Source organism: Papaver somniferum, chromosome 7 (assembly GCF_003573695.1).
Source record: "Papaver somniferum cultivar HN1 chromosome 7, ASM357369v1, whole genome shotgun sequence".
NCBI lineage: Eukaryota > Viridiplantae > Streptophyta > Magnoliopsida > Ranunculales > Papaveraceae > Papaver > Papaver somniferum.
Genome location: NC_039364.1, coordinates 123450275 through 123461359, shown reverse-complemented (window position 1 = coordinate 123461359; position 11085 = coordinate 123450275). Strand labels below are relative to the sequence as shown.

At 35.5% G+C, this 11085-nt stretch overlaps 2 long non-coding RNA genes across 4 annotated transcripts; one reads left to right on the top strand and one right to left on the bottom strand.

The window, feature by feature from the left end:
• Positions 1-4641: 4641 nt before the first annotated feature.
• On the top strand, positions 4642-8494 carry LOC113292954. 3 transcript variants are annotated; one of them, XR_003331971.1, is made up of 8 exons: positions 4642-4770; positions 4865-5000; positions 6006-6115; positions 6229-6353; positions 6741-6835; positions 6968-7164; positions 7763-7879; positions 8108-8494. It is a non-coding gene; the product is annotated as an uncharacterized LOC113292954 (long non-coding RNA). The 3 variants fall into 3 exon arrangements; XR_003331969.1 differs by having other exon boundaries at positions 5998-6115; XR_003331970.1 differs by having other exon boundaries at positions 4643-4733; positions 5998-6115.
• Positions 8495-8985: 491 nt separating this feature from the next.
• On the bottom strand, positions 8986-9607 carry LOC113292953. Its single transcript, XR_003331968.1, has 3 exons — positions 9550-9607; positions 9336-9473; positions 8986-9035 (listed from the first exon to the last, which is right to left on the bottom strand). It is a non-coding gene; the product is annotated as an uncharacterized LOC113292953 (long non-coding RNA).
• Positions 9608-11085: the final 1478 nt, after the last annotated feature.

Genomic DNA, 11085 nt, shown 5'->3' with positions numbered 1-11085 from the left:
AAAGTTACACATCTAATTAACATGTGTAACTTGCAGATACACATGCATCTGAATTATGTAACTAGGAGTTACACATGCATCTGACTTAGATATGTCAACATAAAATCAGCAAATCCATCTCTAAATGAATAACACTAGCAAAAACGAGAGGTGACTATCAAGCAATTACCAGTCATAAAATAATACAGTTAACCTTGCAAGTGAATGAGAAGCTCTTAATTAAGATATCACTGCTTCAGCAGAAAGACGTTGTTAGCACTGTATTAACAGAAAGACGTTTTACAGCGCTAGTCTAGATGTACCTAAGCCATTTTCATATTATCGATGACGAAGGACATTTTAAGCAACAGAAAGTAAAGCTTCAGACAGTAATTATACTGGCAGAATAATACAAACACCTGGGAACCTTGTGCTAGCACATTAATATCGCAAAAAATGATCACACAACTGATTCAGCAGGGTATAAATATGAACCCAGGAAAACAAAATGCATGTGTAATCAGTAGTTACACATGTAAACAATAGTTACACATGCATATTAGCATAAGTTACACATACAATCATCATGTGTAACTAGAAATTACACATCTAATTATTATGTGTAACTATAAGTATAACCTGCATCTAATTAGTCTAATCTGCATCCACTACTACTCCCTACTACTAGGACTTGATGTTCTTTTCTCAATTTCATAAATATAACCACTATAACATATCCCATCAAATTAGCATGTGTAACTATAAGTTACATATGCATATCCCATCAAATTAGCATGTGTAACTATAAGTTACACATCTAATTTGCATGTGTAACTAGTAGATACACATTTATTTGGCTTGTGTACCTAGAAGTTACATATTTAATTAGCATGTGTAACTACTAGTTACACATCCATAGTCTGCCAATGCTAGTTAAACGTGCAAATTGTCATGCATATGGCTTGTGTGATGTGCAGTTAAACAGATGTATGAGTTAAGTGAAACCATTCCAGACCTATATCCATATACTACCTTTCAAGAAAAAGAAGTAGCTAGTCGTAAGTAATCAAGAAGGCTTACTTGATAACGGTGTTCACTTTATCTGTCTGGATGTTGTACATCTTCTTGAAAGCATCCTTGTTTTCTTCTTCTTGTTGTCTTCAATCTTCTTCATTGCGGACTCGGTGGTGAGTGGGTATTTCAGGATCTGGTAATGGTCCAGCTTGTTCCTTGGTAGTGCACTAATATGGTACTTGGGATTCCTTGCCTTCTGCAATGTCTTTGGCCTGTGAAATATGACTGATGTGCAGATATTCTTAGCCTTCTTCTTAATGGTTGATGCTCCAGCTTTGACAGCCTTGGAAGCTTTGTTAGCCAGCACCTTGGGGTCCGCCTTCTTAGTAACTACATGACAAGCAAATGATATCAGTACCATAGCAGCTAGAACACTTCTCATACAAATGAACAAAACAGGACATCCAAAAATCAAAAACCAATGGACACAGAATAGTCAAATCTATCTCATAACTGAATAAACTAGAGCAAGTATACAAAACTTAATAGTTCACCCTTACAGAGTTACAGACTCTACAAAAAGAAGGTAAAATTGAAAATGTTACAGTTAGATAGAAGTTTCATATTAGGTTACATATGCATATACCATCAAATTAACATGTGTAACTATAAGTCACACATCTAATTTGCATGTGTAACTAGTAGATACACATTCATTTAGCTTGTGTACCTAGAAGTTACACATTTGATTAGATGTGTAACTACTAGTTACACATATATAGTCTGCCAATGCTAGTTAAATGTGCAAACTGTCATGCATATGGCTTGTCTAATTTGCAGTTAAACAGATGTAATGTGCAGACCTATATCCATATACTACCTTTTGATATACATTCATTCAACGGAAAGCATTGACCCCTTTGATATACATTACAAAATCCATATACTACCTTTACAAGGATGCATAAGTCAACAGTAAAAACCAATCATTGACAGGGATGCTACCGTAGTAAATTTATCAGAACAAGTTAACCTTGATCACAAAAAAAACATAACCATTTAAAAAAGAAGAGAACCTTGTGAAATCAGCTAATTACCTGTCACCACTAGCACCAGTAGTAGAAACTTAAAATAGTTCATCTTTTATCTTCTCATCATCTCCTTCAATTCATCAATTCTGAAAAACACCACCACTGACTTCAAAATCCTCCTTCAAACCTGCTCCAATACCACCACATCCTCCTCATACTCCTCCAGATTCTGCATCTCCACCATCAACACCACCATAGATTCGTTAACCAAACTCAACATATATAGTCAAGATAAGCAACATAAAAACACCAACAAGAGTCCACAACTAGCTCCATTAGAATTATGAGAGATCAGCGTTTTTATTAAATGGAGAATTTAACTAGTATTATCAACAAATCGGCAGAAACAAACAACAAACCTAAACATACCTAGATTCAAAACCTGTTGATTCAATAAAAATAATGTTCTTCTCCGATCTGAATAAAGTCAACGAAACAAAAATCAGAACCTTATCAAACTAAGAAAGTAGAACTACTAAATCAGGAAAACCTATTGAATTAAATAGAAAACCTTACCTGAAGTAGCTTCGAAACAACAAATTAGAGTCAATTTTATTTTCGGATCACATAACTAGGAATTTTAATTGAATTAAACAGGATTAGAAGGGAGAAACTTATCTTTCTCACTTTTTGTTGTTGAATCTTCAGATCTAATAGTTGATGACGATTTCCATTGTCTCTGCATCTCGATTTCGACTTATTCACAAACAAATGATGATCTACAAACATCATCAGTAGATACAGATACAGAAGTAGAGATTGATGTCATTTTTTCCTCTTCGTCGTACATCGGCATCCATAGATGACATAGATCGAAAACCACTAAATTCTTTTAGCAGAAGATAGAGTAGAACAAAAATCTCTATACATAATTGATTCTTTCTAAATCACAGATCGATTTGCTTGCAAATTGTTGATGTGAAATCAAATCAGAAGATTAGATCTTGTACAACCGAATAGATAAAACCCTAGAAAATGAATCTATGAGAGCAACTCTGGTTTTAGACGGAGAAAGAAAATGAAATAGAAAATGAAAGTATCTTCTGTTATTCCTCTTGTATAAATATTAAAGGGTAGCCTTGGTATTATTAAAATTCGTAATAATTAATTATGGACCAGATCTGAAGAAAATTTGATTTTTTGGGCCTAGTAATATCATTTTCTTAAAGTATGTAGTTGACAGTGGATGATCCATTTAGTGGGGCTTCTATATGTTTGAACCCATATAGTTGGGGGTTCTAGTATTTTTCACTATTTAATTTAATATTATATTATATTAATAAAACGGTGTGGGAAGTACATGCATACTCCACCTGGGGGTCTAGACCCTAGTTAGTAAGTTCGCGAATGATTCGCGAATCATTCGCGAATTTTTCCGTATCACGAATTTTACCGTCTTATTCGTGTACGTTTGCAACTCCGAACCCAAGTCGCGTATTATGTGGCATTCCCGGATTATTCGCGAATCGTTCACGAATTTTACGTATCCCGAATGATACGTCCGCTTAATTCGCCATAAATTCTTTAGCTTTTACTTTTCAAAGACTCCACTTTTTGGGCTTTACTGCCTCCCGAACATACACGACCGAATATTAGACGTGTTGTAATTTTTATGAAACAAAAACGACTGAAGAGATTTGAAGGTGAAGGTGAGAGAGATCTCAAAATCACTAACCAAGCATCTAAACCACCATACGACGTCCTTTTGGATAACTAATGTTGTATATATTATTAATATCATCATATTGAGTTTATTTTTTCCTTAAATAACTCACACATGCATAAAAATTGGTCTATGACCTTATAAATACAAATTATTTGTTATATATAGATACCGAATTTTCAGAGCCGAACTCACATTTATAAATCGAATTATACACGTACGTATGCCGTTCCGAATTAATGACGAATCATGTCCCGTTGACCGAATTTTGGACCGAATCTGGATTTTACAAAACCGTATAATACTCGTACGTTTGCCGTTCCGTACGTTTGCCGAATCCCGAATTACTAACTAGGGTCTAGACTGTGTCGCTTATAGCATTTTTGCATAGTGGCGTGCATCATTTAACTGTCCACGTGGCATGGCAAATCAACATTTTTGGAAGCTCCCATAGGAACCGGCCTAAACAAGGAAATAAACAGACTAAGAACTTGTTTGTTTGCAGCTGACTCGGCGTCTGAATCTGAGTCAACCCCTGACTCGGACCGAGTCAGCAGTCAGACCGTTTGTTTTCCATTTTGAGTCAGATCTGACTCGACCTCTGACTCAGACATAACCCCTGACTCGGACTCATTTGAGTCAGGTAACAAAATACCCCTGACTCATGGGACCAAACCACTGACTCACTTATTTCCGAGTCAGATGAGTCAGATCTGACTCAAAACAAACATATCGACTCAGATCCAGATGAGTCAGGTGATTTCACTCAGATCCAGATGATTCAGATCCAGACGACTCAGATGAGTCAGGAGTAAACAAACATGGTGTAACTATGGTAATTCTAAATAAGGAATCTGAATAAGCTAATGTGGATTTGGTATCACAACAGTTTCCAGTGATTTTCTAGGTTTGTTTTTTGATTCACTGTGGAATAATGTACATTTGATTTGGATCGATGGATAAGGTCTTACTACTGATCTCACATGGTATCGTTATCAATTCGACGTTTTTATGATCTAATTTGTGAGACTTTATCTTCCTAGAGAAACTTTTTGTGCTCACTTATACATTCTAATTTGCTGTAATAATCGACATAAGTTCTCATTTGTCATTTCAGTCCTGAAGAGAATACACTACTGGATGGAAGGAACATGAATTAATTGTTGGTATAACAATATTTTTATCAAGGTTTATCATGTCGAACTGAAAAGAACCATCCAACTCAGAAAATGGTCCACAATACTTTCCACAAGGTAAGCTATATCAGTTCTTTCTTGATTGATCCATCTTCCGTCTCCTTCTCTCTAGAAAACATTTGGGGATGATTTAAATTTGAGGTCTCCTTTTCAACTTAATTTTGATTTTTGATGTGATTCTCAAGCCCAGTATAGACACAAAATTCCTTCATCGTCATTCTGTACATTCCCAGTTATTAGTCCGTGTTATTTTGGTTCATTGTTGAATTAACATTCTTTGTAATTCATATATTGCAGTTAAAAAAATAAATATGTTTGTTTAGTTATGTTGTTTCTGTTTATTGTCCATTTTTGTTTTTCTTCATTTTTAAGGGGTTCCCTTCAATTTTAGAGTATCACAATATAGTTTGCTAATATTATGATTGAGATGTGAAATTTGAAGGAAATAAGGTAATATTGCTAATGGTTCCAGTAGAATTTCTTTTATTGATCCATGTTTGATAATTTTGAACAATCCATTAGCTTAAGCAGTTTGCCGAGACTGGCTCAATTTTTGATGAACTCCCATTTTTGTGATAAATTGTATGGTTAAATGCACCAAAGAGAATGAACTGAGATAAAAAAAATGTAGGCTTCGTATTGTGAGTATGTGAGCATTTCGTTTTATTGCGAGTATGTTGTTGCATATTGAGGCTCTTCTCTTCAAAAATTTGCCGATGTGGGAAATTTTCATTCAAAAAATCATTTCAGTTTGATAGTTAATGAAAGTTGAGCTGTTTAAACGTCACAAGATACAACCACAGAATTAGTATGTGACTGCATCTTAGTGGACCTCTTGAGCCTAAAGGGACATAAGTGGTTTAGATTGGATTATTTCTTTTGAGAGTTTATAGAGAGTGATGTAGTACCTGCAGTCACTCTGAGCTCAATCAGGGGCATGCCTATCCAATGTATGTTCTTACTTGAAAGCAATCATAAGAGTTGCTTTCATTCATGTAGTTTATTGTTGTAAGAATTATGATGCTGTGAGTACTGAATTCTTATTTCATTTTAGGGTTGCAGCTTTTGGTCATACAAGCAAGAAGACTGATGGCTAAGTTGGAAACTTACACGAAACTTACAAATGTTGTGGTTGTTGCGGGTGCTTTCTCATTGGTGGTACCTTTTATGAGGTAATCTTGATTTCATTCTTTAAACTCTTTCATTGTGTTCTCTTATCATGTTCCTTATCTTTGTATTAAGAAAACTGGGATTTAGTAAATAAACTTGACCGTACCTCATGCAGCTCCACTTTAAGGAAAATTACGTGTTCAATGAGCGGCGGCAGACTGCATGGATTATCCCTTCCTTCTGGCATGCCTTATTGTGTTGCATATGTGCACATTGGCCACCATCGCAGAATTCAACAGGGTGAGTTCCTTTTTTTTTCATTCTTCAGATGCCAATATCTGCTTTGCGTACATTTGAAAATCTAACACCCTGCGTCCAATTTTTCTTTGCTGAACTGGATATGACCCATTGAATTCCCTATAGCTCGACATAAAATTACAGTGGTTGGGTTGGTGAACTGGATTTGAATCATTCACAGCCCTATAGTTCAACCCTGCCCTAGAATGGATGTTGAATGAACTCGATAGTGAAGCTGGTAGAGGCCTAGCTAAAGCTTCTTTTAGTATCGTAGACCCTTCATCAATTGCCATAATTAGTGAGACAGTTTTGTGCTTTGTGTGCCCAGCACAAGATCTCAACATTTTCTGATATTGGTAAATTAATGCATAATTTTTATTTTTGTGTAAGGTTTGTTACGTCAAAGATAGCTTGCTGTGCTCAAGGGCCATCTAATGGAATAAGGCTTTTGCACAAATGCATCAAACCATTGGCTTGACAGAGATGTAAGTGCCTTTTGGGATGCGTTCCATCAGTTAAAATCAATTGATTTTGATTTTTAGACGCATATTTTGAATTCTTTGCTGTTATTCTCCAACGTCATCTGTTATACTAATTTGCAGTCAATAATCTTGCAGGTTCTTCAAATGTGTTCCCAGATCCGCACCAGCTTATCCAAACATCTCGCCACAACTACCTACAAAACTTTCTCCAGGATATGTGAGGCTGAAGAAGGAAAACCTTGGATGACCTACTTCTCGAAAACGGAACGAATTAGATTCCATGGGGACCATTTGATTTTACCAGTTTGGACGTGTTAATGCTTGGTGACAATGTAAGTAACGCCAACATCTCTAACAAATTATATAAATTGCAGCATTAGTTGTGGTTCTCATAGAGATAGTTTGAAGCAGTCAATTCCCATTTTCCAACTGTATGGTCTCTTATTAGATACTGTAGTGACTGGCAGGAAGCCCTTACTTTGTCCCACTTACCACCCTTCATTTTCTTGGTCTTATTGATCATATATCCTTGGATATGAAACTGAAATGTGAGTCAATCGACCATTTACTTTATTTTAGATGTATGTGACGTATAGTTGCTGAATATCTGTAGTGTAAGTTGATTTTGCAGTTCCTATATTATTTATGGTGATAGTTGCTGTACTTTAGTTTCTAAGCATTTCTTTCCCCTGACATGTAACTCATCTTCCTATGGATACGACGCCATTGTGGACTAATGTTTTTAAGCTTGGCTCCTTAATTTTGTAGGATTCCCACTATCGTTTCTGCCTAAAAAATGTGAAATGAACAAATGATCTTCTATTAATATTGATGTCGTGCAATATATCCCATCTTTGTTAGGCAGAAAAACTTTAGGCTGTTTTCTTTCTTCTTTCTTTCTATGTTCTCATCTCCTTACACCTATTAAAGGGCCTTTAAGTGAACAAGCTAATACAACATAGGAGGAAAGAAACAACAAGCAGGAGGAGGATAAAGAACCTTTTCTTCCATTCTCGAGTAACTCGATAGGTGCTGCTGATAATGGTGGTATGTACATAATCCAACCTTTTCATGGCTTCCCCATTCTGAACTGTATTAGTACATTTTTAGCAGACATGTATTTTTCCTCCCAAATTTGAGTTATTTTTTAAATGCTATTCATTCAATTTGTTTATTTTTTCAACCCAATTTTATGTTGCTCCAAAGTCTGCAACACAAACCTACAATCAGTCATTCTGTACCTCCTGCTGAAAGTTCTTCATATTCTGTTTACAGGTACATAAATATCGTCTAGATCATTGTTGGTTTTCATCCTCCATTGGTTGCTTATGATCTTCAACGCAATTTGATAAAATCGTTGTGAGCTATGCTACAGTTTCAGTGAAAAGTTATAAAACTTTCTCATTTAATTTTATATCTTCCATCATAAATATGTAATTAGGCGAAAACATAAAGAACTAGCAATTCCAAGGACTTTGCAACGAATGACTACCAACAAGATTTTCGTTTTCATCCCATTCCCCGTTGAATCCACCTTCTTTTGTTTGGAAAGAGAAAAGAGTCCTGGTGATGGAAACATAAGGTGTTGGATTACTGTGATTGATAAATATACCTGGCATTGATTATTTTTTTAGAAATATTTTTGGGATTGTTTTCAGTTAAGAAAATATTTGTAACTTTAGTCTAACTCCTAACTTAAATATTGACCTGATTACTAAATATTGGGAAAACTTTGTTCAGGAACCTATTACACATTGTAGCTTTATTAAGGACGGTCAATTTCACGCTATGCAGATCCGCCACAACAGATGTAAAGGTGCTTTTTGTTGCCTCAGAAAATTCTGGGTGCAACTTAATCACATATAGATTTAAAGAACAGTAAGCATTAATTATGGGGTAGAACAGAAGAGTTTTTTATTGGGCTTTTTAATAAAGTAACCACCTTTTTGAACCATATTTAAGAAATTGGCTGTTTTTTTGAATCTTTATATAAACTGGCCGATATTGACATTTTACATCTCGTTTTTTTCAAAAAACGGATTTAGGTAGTTAACTGGCTATGTGGCAGTTAACCTGCTAGGTAAAAGACGACTTAACCCTCGTCTGAGTTCGTAACCAAACCAGTATCGAGTCAACTCGGTGACTCATTGCAACGGTTGGATTTGTAACGGTCAGATTCAGCTTCATTCATATAAATTAGGCCCTGCAGAGAAGAACCATAGTATTTGTCATACTCAACAGATCAAAAAAATAAAAATAAATAAGACATGAGCCAAAATGAAGTAAACTCTCCAGGCAGCAGTAGCAGCAGCAAGGTAAGATTAAGATTAAAACAACCCCTAATTTCATGTTCTATCTGTGCACAGGGAATTCATGATCCAAAGGTATGTCCTTGGATTTATTCCAGGTGCAAATATATACCATGTAATGGTATAAGGCAACTATTGTGTTCAAAAGCAAAAGAAACAAACGAAAAAATGTTTTTGAAGTGTTCAATTCCAACCTGTCAGTACTTTGAATGGTTTGACGATGCCATCGATCCTGTCAAATGCAAGATGGTGAAATTACCAGTAGAGAATGGTTGTTACGCTTGCGGAGAATCTGGTCATTGCTTCAAAAACTGCCCACTGCAAAATCAAACCTGCAACAAAGATCACTGCAAATCAAAGATGGAGATGAAATTTTGCAAGAATGAACACAACAAGAACATAGCATACCTCACTTGTACAGATTGTGACGGTTTTAAATGGGTCTCAGATGAAGTCTTCATTGCTGCAAAAAAAAGAATTATGCATTCAAGTTTACAACTTAATGCTATATGTAAGGAACTCAACAATCTGAAAATGTAACCTGCAAATGTACTAATAAACAACCTGCCACTTTTGATTCAGCATTAATTCAAGTCTACAAAAGAAAAAAATATTGTCTTCTTAAACACAAAAAGTCAGAAAACGGATCTCAAATCATTTCTTCTTAGCCTTTCCATTTCCCCTTCCTTTCCTTGTTTTATATTCTGAGATACAGATCCAATGCCAAAGAAGTTCTGATAAAGGTTATTTATTGTAGAGGGTGAAGTAGAGATGGTGTTATAGATGGCAGACTCATAGGTGTTGTGGAAGCTGGAGTAGAAGATGGTGTTGCCAAAGGCTGACTGCCAGGCCCTGTAAAACATTCACCAACAAATGTCTTCATCTTCTTCTTCTCCTTCTCCTTCTCCTTCTCCTTCTTCTTCTTCTTCTTCTTCTTCTTCTTCTTCTTCTTCTTCTTCTTCTTCTTGTTCTTCTTCATCTGACCCATACTCGATGTCTTCATCACTGTCATATACTGGAGGAGCTTCTGGATTCTCAATTGGGGTGACATTCATCTTCTTTGGTGTTTTCCAGCTGAATATTGTCCACATCTTCAACAAACTTAACTTCATTTGTAGCTTTTGACTGACTGCAACCACTGCTACTAGCCTGAGAATGTTTGGACATGGGCACATCCATGAAACTCAGCTTTCTTGATGCACCTTCAACCACTGCTACTAGCCTGGCAGTGGCAGACATTCTTCCTTAAACCAATATAAATTAAACTTCTCTTTAACATCCATAGACAAACCCTTATACACCATATACTTAAGTGTCATCAACTCTGTTTCATCTCTATGGAAATCAGGAAATACCAAAGTCTCATTCTTTGGCTCCGCATATACACTGATATTCCTAAATTTGAACTGACTGCAACACAAATGAAACAAAATCAGATATAAACCTATGAAAACCTAATGAAAACCTAATTAAGCAATATTACTTAAAATCAAACACCCAATCACGAAAATTAAACCCCAATTAAACAATAAAAATTTGGTTTCAAATAAACCCTAATTACAAAGGAAAAAAAAACAGAAACCCTAAAAATCAATCGATCAATTAAATCAATTAACTATCAATACAATGATTTTCATCATATATTAAGTCACGGGTTTCGTTAATCTTACCTTGATTCATACAGTTTCAATCCCGGTTTGTACCTCATCTTCACTGTATCACCACTATCTCTGAATCCCTAAATATGTAGAACTTTTCTTCCAAATACACTCTGGTCTTTCACTAACATCTATGTCTTCAACAAAAACAACTTCAATAACATCAGTTTTCTTTTTCTTTTCAAACAGCTTCAATACCTAACCCTAGTTTCAGAAATGGGAGAAGAGAACGAGGGAGAAGAGAACGAGGGAGAAGAGAGGACGAAATAGAAAGTGTGGTGAGAGA